General features: G+C 42.2%; 1 long non-coding RNA gene across 1 annotated transcript in view; it reads left to right on the top strand.

The window, feature by feature from the left end:
• Positions 1 to 15,388, top strand: part of LOC132210030 (uncharacterized) — a 41,300-nt gene that overhangs the window by 18,184 nt on the left and 7,728 nt on the right. The window lies entirely within an intron of this gene.

The following is a 15,388-nucleotide window of genomic DNA, read 5'->3' as shown; positions in this document are numbered from 1 at the left end:
ATCCAAGTCGTCCCAATCCCACAATGCCTGACTGCTAAAGACAAAGTTAATGTCAATCTACTTAACATGAAGCATCTGAGCAAAAGATATATAAAATCACAGACTTGTTATGTATAAAAGCAGGCCATTCAGACCATCATGTCTATACTAGGTCTATTACTTAGTGCCAGTCTCCTGCCTTTTCCACATATTTAACTCATCATAACCACTACTTAAGAATTAAAGGGCATTCTCTTTAAACACACAGAGTTGACTATATTCTTATAGAGTCATAGACAAAAACAGACCCTTTAGTCCATTTCGTACCTGCTGACCAGAAGTCCTAGATAATCCTACTCCCATTTGCCAGCATTTGGTCGATGTACCTCTCACTTTAATATTTCACAGTGAATCTCCGTGAAAAGACCCTGGTAACAGTCCCTTTCCGTGTATGACCAGTATGATACACAGATTAGTATAATTGTTACTGCGCCGGATTGCAATTCCAAAGCAGGGATAGAAAGCTGGACTGCATCAGCATTTGACATCAGACAGAACTATGTCATTCCATGAACGACAAGTTTCCAAGCTGTTTAGTGGGTGCAGTATCAAGGCAACCAGAACAGAAATTTATCCTGCGTTAACGAGACTGGCCAGGAAATGATTCCCTCTTCACTACTCTCAGAATTGAGGAAATGAAGGGCCAGTAAGGATTTCGGGATCTGGTTGCTTTTCAATGATTACTGTTGAAGCTGCTGCTTGGGTGGCCTGGTGGGTCAGTGGTTGCTCAGCTACCTCACAGGTACAAAGGTCCTAAGTTCAATCCCACCCTCGGGCAACTGTGTGTGGAGTTTGCACTATTCCTCCCTTTTGTCTGCGTGCGTTTCCTCTGCGTGCTTCAGTTTCCTCCAAAGGTCATACAGGATAGGTGGATTAGCCATGCTAAATTAACCATTATGTGCAGGTCAGCCATAGAAAATGAAGGGGTACAGGGATTTGGTGAATCTGGAAGGGATGTTCTTCTGAGGGTCAGTGTGGACTTGATGGGCTGATTGGCCTGTGCCCACACTGTAGGTATTCTATATTGTGAAAAGTGGATGGTATCTCAGTACAGATTTGGGTCCTCCTTGCTGTCAATCATGGTCTAAGTTCAAACATGAGCCACTGGTCGTTTCTAGGAGGGGTTGTTGCACTCTTGGTGCCTGTAGAACCTAAAAAGTACATTTCAGAGATAAGAGTAATTTGATTTTTAAAAGACTAATAAAAGTCTCTATTGATTGTCCATATGCCATCCTGTATGTAGGTGGGTGCGGAGGATCTGACTATTGTAGAGACGTTTGACCTCCGAGAGGTTCAGTTTACATTAATAAAATAAAATCTCTTTGAGGCTTGCCAACGAACTTTGGCAGTGCCAACCAAAAGTACAGGGGCACCTAGGGATGTGGGTGTGCCTGGGTAGGCCAGCATTTAGTACTCACCATTAAATGCCCATGAGATAGGGGGTAGCTGACCCATCAATCCTGCCACACCTCTGTGATGGTGAAAGCACAATGACTGAACACTTCCCTATTCTGCTCCCCTTTCCATCTCCTGTTGTGATTCCTCCAGCCCAAAACTTCCTTATCTACTTTGTTCAGGCCTGTCATGGTTTTGAAATTCCTATCAAATTTCCTCTTAGCCTTCTCCTGGACAAGGAAAAGTCCCAACTTCTCCAATTTATCCTCACAACCGAAGTTGCTCAGCCATGGAGCCATTCACATAAACTTGCTCCTACGCATTCACATCCTTCCTATAATGTAACCCCCAGAACTATACACAACACTCCAGCTGAGGTCTAACTTGTGTCCAATGTAAGTTCAGCATAATCTCTCTGTTCTTGTAGTCTAAATAAAACCTGGAATATTGAATGCTTTTATTAACAGCTTGCTATGACTGTCCTGTCACCTCTAAAGTTTAAATCACAAATGCATCCAGTCTCTCTGCGCCTGCACACACTTTAGAAAAGTACACTTTATTAGACATTGTCTCTCCATGTTCTTTAGATCAAAGGGTATTAGCTCATACTTCACCACACTGAACATCATCTGCCATCTGAGATAATGGGAACTGCAGATGCTGGAGATTCCAAGATAATAAAATGTGAGGCTGGATGAACACAGCAGGCCAAGCAGCATCTCAGGAGCACAAAAGCTGACGTTTCGGGCCTAGACCCTTCATCAGAGAGGGGGATGGGGGGAGGGAACTGGAATAAATAGGGAGAGAGGGGGAGGCGGACCGAAGATGGAGAGCAAAGAAGATAGGTGGAGAGGGTGTAGGTGGGGAGGTAGGGAGGGGATAGGTCAGTCCAGGGAAGACGGACAGGTCAAGGAGGTGGGATGAGGTTAGTAGGTAGCTGGGGGTGCGGCTGGGGGTGGGAGGAAGGGATGGGTGAGAGGAAGAACCGGTTAGGGAGGCAGAGACAGGTTGGACTGGTTTTGGGATGCAGTGGGTGGCGGGGAAGAGCTGGGCTGGTTGTGTGGTGCAGTGGGGGGAGGGGATGAACTGGGCTGGTTTAGGGATGCAGTGGGGGAAGGGGAGATTTTGAAACTGGTGAAGTCCACATTGATACCATATGGCTGCAGGGTTCCCAGGCGGAATATGAGTTGCTGTTCCTGCAACCTTCGGGTGGCATCATTGTGGCAGTGCAGGAGGCCCATGATGGACATGTCATCAAGAGAATGGGAGGGGGAGTGGAAATGGTTTGCGACTGGGAGGTGCAGTTGTTTGTTGCGAACTGAGCGGAGGTGTTCTGCAAAGCGGTCCCCAAGCCTCCGCTTGGTTTCCCCAATGTAGAGAAAGCCGCACCGGGTACAGTGGATGCAGTATACCACATTGGCAGATGTGCAGGTGAACCTCTGCTTAATGTGGAATGTCATCTTGGGATGACATTCCACATTAAGCAGAGGTTCACCTGCACATCTGCCAATGTGGTATACTGCATCCACTGTACCCGGTGCGGCTTTCTCTACATTGGGGAAACCAAGCGGAGGCTTGGGGACCGCTTTGCAGAACACCTCCGCTCAGTTCGCAACAAACAACTGCACCTCCCAGTCGCAAACCATTTCCACTCCCCCTCCCATTCTCTTGATGACATGTCCATCATGGGCCTCCTGCACTGCCACAATGATGCCACCCGAAGGTTGCAGGAACAGCAACTCATATTCCGCCTGGGAACCCTGCAGCCATATGGTATCAATGTGGACTTCACCAGTTTCAAAATCTCCCCTTCCCCCACTGCATCCCTAAACCAGCCCAGTTCATCCCCTCCCCCCACTGCACCACACAACCAGCCCAGCTCTTCCCCCCCACCCACTGCATCCCAAAACCAGTCCAACCTGTCTCTGCCTCCCTAACCGGTTCTTCCTCTCACCCATCCCTTCCTCCCACCCCCAGCCGCACCCCCAGCTACCTACTAACCTCATCCCACCTCCTTGACCTGTCCGTCTTCCCTGGACTGACCTATCCCCTCCCTACCTCCCCACCTACACCCTCTCCACCTATCTTCTTTGCTCTCCATCTTCGGTCCGCCTCCCCCTCTCTCCCTATTTATTCCAGTTCCCTCCCCCCATCCCCCTCTCTGATGAAGGGTCTAGGCCCGAAACGTCAGCTTTTGTGCTCCTGAGATGCTGCTTGGCCTGCTGTGTTCATCCAGCCTCACATTTTATTATCATCTGCCATCTACCTGCTTATTCCATCAAAATGCCAATATCCTTTGTAAGTGTGAAATTGCCCTGCCCATGCTTTTGAATTCTACGAAGTTTGTGACACCTCAAACTTTCAAGTTGTCTCCTGCACACCTGCAGCCTGAAAAATGCTTATTTGTCATTACTCTCTGTTTCTGATCCTTCAACCAATTTGTATTTATGTTGTTACTTCCCTATTTATTCCATAACCAATAACTTTTCTCACAAACCTGTTGTGTAGCACAGCAACAAGCCTCCCTCGAAAGTTCAGGTACACCACATTGACAGCCTTGTCCTATTCAGCCCTCTCTTTTATGCCTTCAAAAAGCTCCTGCAAATTAGGGAGACATCATTTTCCTTTAACAAATCCATGCTGACTGCCGAATCAGCCCACATTTTTCCACTTTACTATTAATTCTATCCAAATAATTGTTTCTAGAAGTTTCCTGATTGGCCTCCACTCTGTAAGATTTTCAACATGGAATTTTGTAAGTATTCTTTAGAGTACTGGAAAATAGCCACAGCCAATAATCCTAACCTCAGTAGTTGGTAAAATTCTAGAATCCATTGTTAAGGATGAGATTTCTAAATTCTTGGAAATGCAGAGTCAGATTAGAACAAGTCAGCATGGATTTAGTGAGGGGAGGTCGTGCCTGACAAACCTGTTAGAATTCTTTGAAGATGTAACAAGTAGGTTAGACCATGGAAACCCAGTGGATGTTATCTATCTAGACTTCCAAAAGGCCTTTGATAAGGTGCCTCACGGGAGGCTGCCGAGTAAGGTGAGGGCCCATGGTGTTCAAGGTGAGCTACTGGCTTGGATTGAGGATAGGCTGTCTGACGGAAGGCAGAGACTTGGGATAAAAGGCTCTTTTTCGGAATGGCAACCGGTGACAAGTGGTGTCCCGCAGGGTTCAGTGTTGGGGCTGCAGCTGTACACCTTATATATTAATGATCTGGATGAAGGGACTGGGGGCATTCTGGCGAAGTTTGCTAATGATACAAAGATAGGTGGACAGGCAGGTAGTACTGAGGAGGTGGGGAGGCTGCAGAAAGATTTAGACAGCTTAGGAGAGTGGTCCAGGAAATGGCTGATGAAATTCAACATGAGCAAATGCGAGGTCTTGCACTTTGGAAAAAAGAATACAGGCATGGACTATTTTCTAAATGGTGAGAAAATTCATAAAGCAGAAGTACATAGGGATCTGGGAGTGTTGGTCCAGGATTTTCTAAAAGTTAACTTGCAGGTAGAGGCCGTGATTAAGAAGGCAAACGTAATGTTGTCATTTATCTCAAGGGGGTTGGAATATAAAAGCAGTGATGTGCTTCTGAGGCTTTATAAGGCTCTAGTTAGGCCCCATTTAGAATACTGTGTCCAATTTTGGGCCCCACACCTCACGAAGGACATACTGGCGCTGGAGAATGTCCAGTGGAGATTCACATAGATGATTCCCGGAATGCTAGGTTTAACATACGATGAATGGCTGAGGATCCTGAGATTGTACTCATTAGAGTTTAGAAGGTTGAGGGGAGCTCTAATAGAAACTTACAAGACAATGTATGGCTTAGAAAGGGTGGACGCTGGGAAGTTGTTTCCTGTAGGCGGGGAGACTAGGACCCGTGGGCACAGCCTTAGAATTAGAGGGGGTAAATTTAAAATGGAAATGTGGAGACATTTCTTCAGCCAGAGAGTGTTGGGCCTGTGGAATTCATTGCCACGGAGTACAGTGGAGGCCAGGACGTTAAATGTCTTCAAGGCAGAGATTGATAAATTCTTGATCTGACAAGGAATCAAGGGCTACGAGGAGAGTGCAGGGAAGTGGAGTTGAAATGCCTATCAGCCATGATTAAATGGCAGAGTGGACTCAAGGGGCCGAACGGCCTCACTTCCACTCCTATGTGTTATGGTCTTATAGTCCTGTGCTTCAATGACAGTGCTCATGGGGATCATTTGGACATTGCATGATGATATAAATTGGCCGCTATAAAAACAGTTCACCATCTCATTCTGAAATTTAACTTCCAATGAAGCCAATAAGAAACATATAATGAGGAGTGGATCCTGTATATTTAATGGAGATGGTGGCATATTTTTATTCATTCACAGGATGTGGGTGTTGCTAACTGGGTCAGCATTTATGTCCATTGTCAATTAGGAATGTGTGATAGTGCAATGTTGTCTTGAGGCACAACAGCCACCAATGAGTAGGTCCACCCAGAATGCTACTTGGAAGGGAGTTCTGATATATGACGCAGTGACGTAAAGGAACATCAATACAGTTCCAAAGCAGCGTGGTAAGTGACTTAGAGGGGAACCTGCTGGTGTTCGTTCCCACATGAAACCCCTGCCTTTGTCCTTCTAGGTGACAGAATTCGAAGGTTTGGATTGTGCTGTCAAAGGAACACCGTTGAGTTGATGCAATGCGTCTCGTGAATGGCACATACTACTGCCATAGCTTATTGACTCATAAAAAATTATTAATTGTGTAGAAGATGGGGGTTGGGTGCCAATCAAGCAGGCTGATTTGTCTTGAATGGTTCGAGCTTCCTGCGTGTTGTTAGAGCTGCTCTCATCCAAACAAATGAAAGGTATTCTGTGATAGCACTGACCTATACATTGTGGGTACTGGACTCAGAATGTGAGTTACTTAGCGCAGAACCCCTGGCCTTTGTGGTCCCATTCAGTTTCCTGTCGATGGTAACCTCCAGGATGCTGATAAGAGAGGATTCAGTGATGGTAATTCCATTAAATGCAAATAATTGCTTGGTAGTATGGAACTTAAAAATCAATAAAAAAGGGACATGAAGCTTAAACCTTTTATGTTGCACTATCAGGACTAGGACACAAGAAACCAGATGAGAAAAAGAATATCAATTTATACGGCATGACTATTTATATAACATTTGTACCAAATTTATCTTCTCATGCTTTATAAATTCACATTTTTTAAAAAACTTTGCATGCTGATGAGTGAAAAATTGAAGAAAATTGAATGTGAACGAGGGATGGTTGGATTCAGTCTTGTTTGAAATGGCCAGTGTGTAATATTTAATGTGGCATGAATGTTACTAGACATATATCAACCTGAACCTGAAGATTATCCACATCCTGTTGCATCGGCACACGGAATGTTTCACTATCTAAGGAGTTGCGAATGGTGCTGAACACTGTAACATCATCAGTGAACAATCCCACTTCTGACCTCAGAATGGGGGAAGGTCATTGACATAAGTGTGCAAACATTCAAACATAAAAACAGTGAACAGAATTAAGCTGCTTGGCCCCTTGTGCCAGCTCTGCATTCAATAAAATCAGAACTGATCTGATTTTAACTTCACTCTACATTTCTGTATTTTAATGATAACTATCATTCCCCTTGGTAATCTAGGACCCTTTCACCTCTACCTTAAAAATATTTAGAAATTCTGCATCCACTGACTTTTGAGGAAAGGAGTTCTGAAGACTTTCAACCATCTGAGAGAAAACTCTCATCTTTGTCTAAACTTGGTGACCCATTGTTTTTAAATTATGATCTCTAATTCTAGATTATCCCACAAGAGAAAACATTATTCTGACATCCATCTGGTCAAGTCACCTCAGGATCTCAGGGTCAAGTAGCTGAGGATGGTTAGACCTAGGGCTAACCTGAGGAACTCACATAGATATATATCCTGTGGCTGATTGATCTCCAATAACTACGATGATCTTCATTTGTGCTAGGTATGACTCCAGTCAGCAAAGGATTTTCTCATTGAATCCAATTTTGATGCTAAACTGAATCTAACGCTGCCTTAATGCCAAGGACAGCAATCCCCTCTCCTCTTTCTATATTAAGCTTTGTTTGTTCATGTTTGGAGCATGGTTGTATGAAGATAAGGGTTTATCTGGACCTGGCTGAACCTACACTGCACATCACTAAGAAGGTTAATTTTAAATACATACAATTTGATAACACTGTTTGACACCACCTTCTATTCAATTTTCTGATAACTGTGAAGGGACTTGCTGGGCAATGATTGGCTGGGTTGGATTAGCCCTGCTTTTTGTGGACAGGACATAGCTTGACCATTTTCCTTATTATCCTGTAAATGTCAGCGATCACTGGATTCACTCATTGCCTGGCTCTGGTGTGGTCTGACTATTACTGGCCACTTGTCAGCTCAAGCCTGTAATATTGACCCGTTTTGTTTCATTTGGATATGGACAACTTCAGTACCTGAGGAGTCAAGAATGGTGCTGAGCATTGTCCAATCATCGGTGAATATTCCCACTTCTGACCTTGTGATGGAAGGAAAGTCATTGATGAAACAGTTGAAGATGGTTAGGCCTAGGACACCATACTGAGGAACTCTTGTGTCAATGGCTTGGAGCTGAGATGACTGACCGCCAACAACCACAACTGTCTTTCTTTGTGTTAGGTATAATTCTAACCAAGGAAGCCTTTTGCCCCCAATCCCATTGAATTCAGTTTTGCTAGAGCTCCTTGATGCCATCCTGAGGCAAATGTTGTATTGATATCATGGGCAGTCACTCTAACCTTGCCTTTCGAATTCAACAGTTCTTGACCACATTGCCTGTAATGAAGCCAGGAGCTGAGTGGTTCAAGTGGAATCCAAAATGAGTATCAGTGAGCAAGATATTAGGCATAGTGGTGGTGTGACTGAATTCGTAATCAAGAGGGCCCTAAGCTAATGGTTTGGGGTCATGGGTTCAAATTCCACCATGACAACTGATGGGATTTAAATTCAGTCCATAAATATTTGGAATTAAAAGTTCATCTTTGGCATAGTAACAACCATTTGTTATAAAAAAAAATCCCTTGGGGAAGGAAAGCTGACATTTTTATCATATCTGACCCACAAGCAATATGATTGCCAAGCAGCCATTCAGCTCAAGGGCAGTGAAGGATGGGTGCCAACTTATCACTTTTCCAGTAGTGCCCACATCTCATGGATGAATAAATATTTACAAACACCCATTATACGCAGTTGTGAAAAAGTGCTTTCTGAAATATTAATTAATGTCATCAACTGGGTATGCAACAGTTCGAGAAGGCAGCTCACTATCACCTTCTCAAGGGCAACTAGGGATAGGCGCTAAATCCTGGCCAGCCATGGACGCCCAGGTCACGCACATTAAAAAAAAGACACAGCAGAGACATTTCTCTCACATATAATGTGAGTTTATTAGAAAAACAATGTAGTGCCAAATGATAGCGAATGTATGTCGTGTATCTACAAGAGGGAACAAAACATGTCCTGGGATTTAAAGATCGATCAGCTTATTAGTTGTAGGGAAAACAATTAAATCCTCACTAAAAGAGAGAATCAAACAACAACTGGAGGTGAGAAATATAATAACAAATAATCAACATTGGTTTCAAAAGGAGAAATATGACTTAACCTGCCTTTTGGTTTACCTGAAATCCTAGTTCAATTCAACCCACATGGTATCAAGAAATGGCTGTGGGCGGAGAGGATTCTCCTAATTTCCATTAACTTCAGTTTTGCAAGGGCACCTTGATACCACGATCAGTCACATGTTACCTTAATATCAAGAGCAAGCACTCTCACCTCACTTCTTTAACCTCATGATAAATTCAGAGAATATGATATCGGAGAATGAATCCCAAACGGATTATCAATTAGGTTCAAGCATGACAGAAGACAGTTTAAGTAAAGAGTAAAGTTGAAATACTGCAGATGTTGGAAACCTGAAGCAAACACAAAGAATTCTGAAGAAACTCAGCAGGTCTGGCAGCATCTGTGGAGAGAGAAATGTTTCAAGTCTGGTACGACTCTTCTTCAGAAATGAATCTGTAGTTCTTCAGAGTGACAGAAGGAGGGCTTGGGGTGCAGGGAGAAGATAATGGTAATAGAACACAAGGAGTTAGCGTTGTTCCACAATTTACATTCTCGGTTTGAACTCTGCAATCAAGAAACACAATTTCCAAATTTATTGTGGTTGAAAAATTGGGATAGATAGTCAATAATGAGGAGCGCCACAACAGAAGTACGTTAGTTAATTTGCAGAGCAGGCAAATAATTGACAAATTAAACACAGCAGAGAAATGTGAGGTATTGCACTTCGGTAAGAACAATAGGGAGGTCACTTATTACTTGGAAAGTGCAAGCCTAGGTGTGGCACAAGGCATCTTGGAGGCAAATACATCAAGCTAAAACTGAAAGTGGCACTGAAACTGGCACCATATGTCATAAAAAATAAAATAAACCTTGCGGTGGGCATTATTGACTGAAGGATTGACTTGAAATGTAAGGATGTTATATTAAACCTATTTCAAGACTTGATTAACCTACATTTAGAGTTCTATCTATCATTTTGTTTGTTATATCATTGGATGGACATTGAGGCACTGGAAAGGGTGCAGAGCAGATTTGCAAGGATAATGCCAGAAATCTGTGCATTGCATAGTAGGAAATAATCAAAGCCTGTGTCTCTGCTGTCTTGACAAAAGAAAGCTGAGGAGTGAACCAGAGAGATATTTTAAGTTCTATAGTGATTGTTATGAGTGCACAAGCCTTAGCTTTGACTCCTAACAGCTCCTGCTTTTCTCTGACTAATTTTTCACGATGTCATCACAGCGGATGATGTTTACTACATTCAACCAAATATTAACTCTTTTGGAACCATGTTGAACATCTCCCACCAAGTAATTTCCCCTCATAATTATTACATTGGTAAACATTTATTGATATATTTACATTTACCATTGCCCCTTTATTCATAACTTTACAAATTCAGATAACCTGCTTGTTTCACTATTCTCCCTGAATGTTTTCTCTTCAGAGAATGGTAAGTTTGTTGGGCAGAAGTTTGGACTGCCTTCCTGATGATTTGAGGTCTGTCATTCTCTCTTGAACTGGAGACCAATGTAATCTTTTGTATCTTTAATGCAGAGGATTTACGGAACATTTGAACTACAAAGAAAGGCTGCACAGGCCGGGACTTTTTTCAGTGGAGCGTGCGAGGTTGGGAGGTGACTTTATGGAAGTTAATAAAATAATGACGGGTATAGATAGAGTTGAAGGTAGTTGTGTTTTCCCCGGGATTGGGAAATTTCAAGACCGGGGGTGCATTTTTAAGGTGGGAGGAGAGAGATTTTAAAAAGACATGAGGGGCAAATTTTTTACATAGAGGGTTGTTCATGTGTGGAATGAACTTTCTGAGGAAGTGGTGGATGTGGGTACAATTACAATGTTGAAAGATATTTGAATAAGTCCATGAATAGGAAAGGTTTGGAAGGATATGGGCTGAGAGAAGGCAGTTGGGATTAGTTTAGTTTGGGATTATGATCTGCATGGGCTAGTTGGGCCGAAGAGCCTGGTTCTGTGCTGTATGGCTCTATGGTGAAGTTCCCTTCAAAACAAGTGTCTTTGCTGTATATTGCACCTTAGCATTTTGTTTCTTTTCTCAAAGGCATCTTCAATAGACTTGTACGCACCAATTTTCCCATCGATAGCAAAACTGAAGGGAGCTCAGATTCCATGTGGCGACAAAATTTGCAAAGCAGTACTAACAAAGAGACAGTAACTGAACTGCCTGCATTATTCAAGAGGATGTCTTCAACTCTTCATATTACTCAAATCTTTGATTTGTATCAATGGAAGCTGGTTCTCATTCCATCTATCAGCCTGTGTTGAAGTAGGCAGGCATTACTACAACATCTTGAATATTTCAGGCTTTCTCCTTCCCACTCAGCGACTGGATTGTTGGCAAAACCAATTTGTTCATTCCTCAGTTGTATAACCTAGAAATTCATTCTTGCTTCATGTTATACCCTTTAGCTCTGTATTGGATGCTCCCTTGGAAAGTAGGGAGTTCAGGCATTTTTCTTGAACTTGTGCCTTCCTAATCACCTCAGCCCCTATGGCAGATTTAAAATGGAGTAGTTTTTTTTCATGGAGGTTAAAATTAGAAATTGCTGACCCAATTCAGTTATAGATGTTTCACTGATGATGTATCAGTGAAGGGTCTAGGCCCGAAATGTCAGCTTTTGTGTTCCTGAGATGCTGCTTGGCCTGCTGTGTTCATCCAGCTCCACACTTTGTTATCATAGATGTTTCATTGCCCGCTTATCACTGTACATTCTCTTAAAAATGTAGGCAGTTCAGTTGCCGTCTCTTTGTTGGTACTTCATTAAGTTTTGTTGCTACTTTGAAAGTGACCCCCCTTCAGTGTTAATATCAATGGAAGAGTGTAGTCACAGCTTCCCATCTCATTTATGGTATGAAACACCCTTTCTACATCAACGTAATTAATCTTAAAAGATTCTGTTATTTTTGGGTTTGAATCCACTGAGAGCTTATGGAGCCCAGGAAAATATCTCGCCTTTTCAAGAGCGTTATTGATCCAGAGGTTGAAATAATTGTTGAAGGGTTTCACTACGTTTTTGTATTTGACTGATGTTACATTTATCCATTAACAAGCCAACATAACTTGCTATACGTTCAATTGCGTACAGGATCTGCTTACTTGCAGTTTTCTGTCTTGCTGTCCAGTTCAGAACCAATTCTCTTCCTCAAGAATTGTCTTCTCTCGGTTTCCAATTTTGTATTTAATTCGGATTGTCTCTGAAGAGAAATCTTTCTGGTAATATTATGTCTGAATCCATAACGCCCCAATGTGATCAGATGTTTTTCTTGTTTTTTTTTGTTTTTATTCTGCAGTAGTGGTGGTTCTCTGGTGCTTTATTATTGCTTTGGAGCATTTTTCCAAGCTTTATGACTGCAATGGAGGATTTCTCAGGCTTTGTGGTTTTAATTTAGGCTCTAACATGCTTTGCAGCACTATTGTAAGTTTCCCTTTCCTATCTAACTGGAATTGAGATTTTCCTGCCTTCAGGGTCTCTCTAAGATTCCTGCTCCCTTCCCCTTGTCTCCTGAAAAAAAAATTCTGTGTTAAACCGAATCATATACTTCTTTAACTTACCCAATGCTTATCTGCTTTACATGGCTTAGTTAGCAATTTCCCTGAGTTTCTGCTGCTGGAATACACTGTCACAGTACTCTTAATTTTATTTTAACACTGCTACCACATGGTGCTCGTACACTATGATGACAATGCTCCATCGGAGCTGCCACTTTCTATAAATTACTCTCCTTTCAACCTGTTATCGCAACATTTAGGCTTTCCCTTTCACACAAGGGTTTTTGGTTTTGACTCAAGCAATGCTCAGCTTTCAATTGCTGGCTCAACAGAGACTCAGACATACTTTCCCAAACCACCATATCTTGGTAGCCTGAACCTACTGCTGTGGAGCTGCAGATTTCTTCTGTTCCAGTCCACCTCCTTTTCAGTCTGAAATGCTTCATGCTCTTCTGTGTTGAAAGTTGCCAGGAGACTTGTGACATTTACTGTCATCAGCGAGAGTATTGGTTTCCCTTGAAGACCTCTCTTCATCCTCAGTATGTATTTTCCCTGTGTCTCTTTTTTAGCACAAAACCCTGATTTTCAATTCCTTTTAGTTGGCACTATTTAGAAATAGCTCTGGTCACCACAGCCCAGTATGTTGCAGCAGGAGCCCACCATTGCCACCATGCCATGTGTGGTTTCCTTCAAGCCCAATGTGGTTTAATATGGAATTGGATACATACCTTTCTGGTCTAAGGAGAAGAATCTTGTTGAGTAAACAATATGGAGCCTATTGCATTACTGCAACTATTTGCAAATTATATAGACATGACCTTTATTAGTACAGAGGCTGTTAGCCCCAGATCTTTCTCCTATAAACTCCCTTATCTGTGACCACATTGCCATAGCATCATCACATGGTATTCATTGCACTGAATCGAGTGTTAACTCTGTCTGAGCCTTCCAGAATTGAGTAACAAGTTATTTATAGGCTGGAGTCTTTCAAAGTGTCTCCACTCTTGGCTTCCTAGATGGTAGGAATTGACAAGGCTGGAGCATGCAAACTTAAAAAGAATGGACACCTGGAGAAATTTCTGGGGGCCACTTGGCATTCATGGAGTTACATCAAGCATTGAGTCAACACCCTGAGGGAAGCTGAAAATGGAACAAAGTTGTCAGAGGAAAAAGATGAAGGGAAATAGAGAGCAATTATAAACAGTAAAAAATGGCAGCTGACATTTCTGAATTTTCCACCTGTGGAGAGTTGCCGACAGCTTCACTGCTGGGAGTTAAAATTCCGCTTATGGACTAAAGCACGCTTTACAATGTGCCTCAGCCCAACCTCAGAAGAGCTCCCTCTACTGCCCCAGACATTTAGGGCTCTTCCAATGTATAAAGTATGATATCTTACTATGAGCATTCACAGCACTGAAACAGGCCAGTCAGTCCAATAGATTTATGTCAGAATTTAAACTCCACATTGGCCTTCTCCTATCTTATTTCATCTCACATTATCAACACGTCCATGTGGTCCCTTTCTAACTTTGGAAAATGCAGTTGGACATTATCCTACTCACAACCTTGCTACTTTAAGACTCTCTGGTCATCTGGAACTGTGGCTGTGGAATGAAACTCACTATTAAATGTGATTACATGAAGCTGTAAGTGTAGGTTAACTTAAAGTATGAAACATTGACTGTGATGCCACAATAAAGAGTGCTTAAAAGTTCATTTATTTCAATAATATCATATTGGCCCTTATTAAATGACCTGTTAAAAAAATAGGCAATTGAATGACAAATATTATCTACAAATGATCTATTACCCTTTAAGATACAATAGAAACATGGACTTTCAGTGACGTATTGCCCACAAAACATCATTAGTTCTGAGGAATTTCTCAAGTGTTTTTTTAACATTGGCCAACACACCAAAATAGATCGTACAATCATTACCCTTTGAGAAGCTCCAATCTTATTCCATGTAAGAATTGTTAATATGCTAATGTAAAGCTGCATCCATATTTTTTAAGGTGAGTAGCTACAGAATTTATTCCAGTTAGGTTAACTGTTGAATACACAGACTCTGTGATTTAAATGCTCAAGACTAAGGCATGCTTACTCACAATTCTAGCTAAACTGATAACCTCACATGTTTGAGGATGTGGGTCTGACTATTCACACTCAAAACATTTAGAACAACACTTATTTTAAGGACTGACAGCATCTCTCTTGGATGAACAATGTACAAACAGTGCAAGGCCTTGAAAGGATCACTGAGCATTTGGTAAACCTCATTTTCTGGTGAACTAGACTTGGAGTCAGTGCACTTCCCAATGATGTATAACAGCCTCCCGATATACTTTCCATCCAGAGTCAGAGTTTAGACTAGTTTGAGTTTAAACTTTCAAAACTCAGATTAATAGATTCTTGTCGGGGCAAGAATACTGACATATGGAACTAGGGTAGACAATTAATGTTAATGCACAGATTAACTGTAATCTATTTAAATGGCGAAGTATGCTTGAAGGGTTTAACAGCAACGCAACTGTTCCAATATATTTTTGAACTCATTGACAGGATATGGATATCACTGGCACAGCCAGCATTTCAGGCCCATTTGTAACTGTCCTTGAGAAGGGCAGCCTTGAACCATTACAGACCATTTGTTGCCACAACGCTGTTATGAGGGCAGTTCCAGGATTTCAATCCTGCAATGGTGAAAAACAAGTCAAACTTCAGGTCAAGATGGTGTATGGCTTGGAGGGGAACTTGCAGTTGGGGTGTTTCTATGTATCTATTGCTCTTGTGCTAGT

The sequence above is a fragment of the Stegostoma tigrinum genome, chromosome 9, assembly GCF_030684315.1.
Source record: "Stegostoma tigrinum isolate sSteTig4 chromosome 9, sSteTig4.hap1, whole genome shotgun sequence".
Classification (NCBI taxonomy): domain Eukaryota; kingdom Metazoa; phylum Chordata; class Chondrichthyes; order Orectolobiformes; family Stegostomatidae; genus Stegostoma; species Stegostoma tigrinum.
The sequence above is the reverse complement of the archived record's forward strand: the minus strand, read 5'-3'. Positions and strand labels throughout refer to the sequence as shown.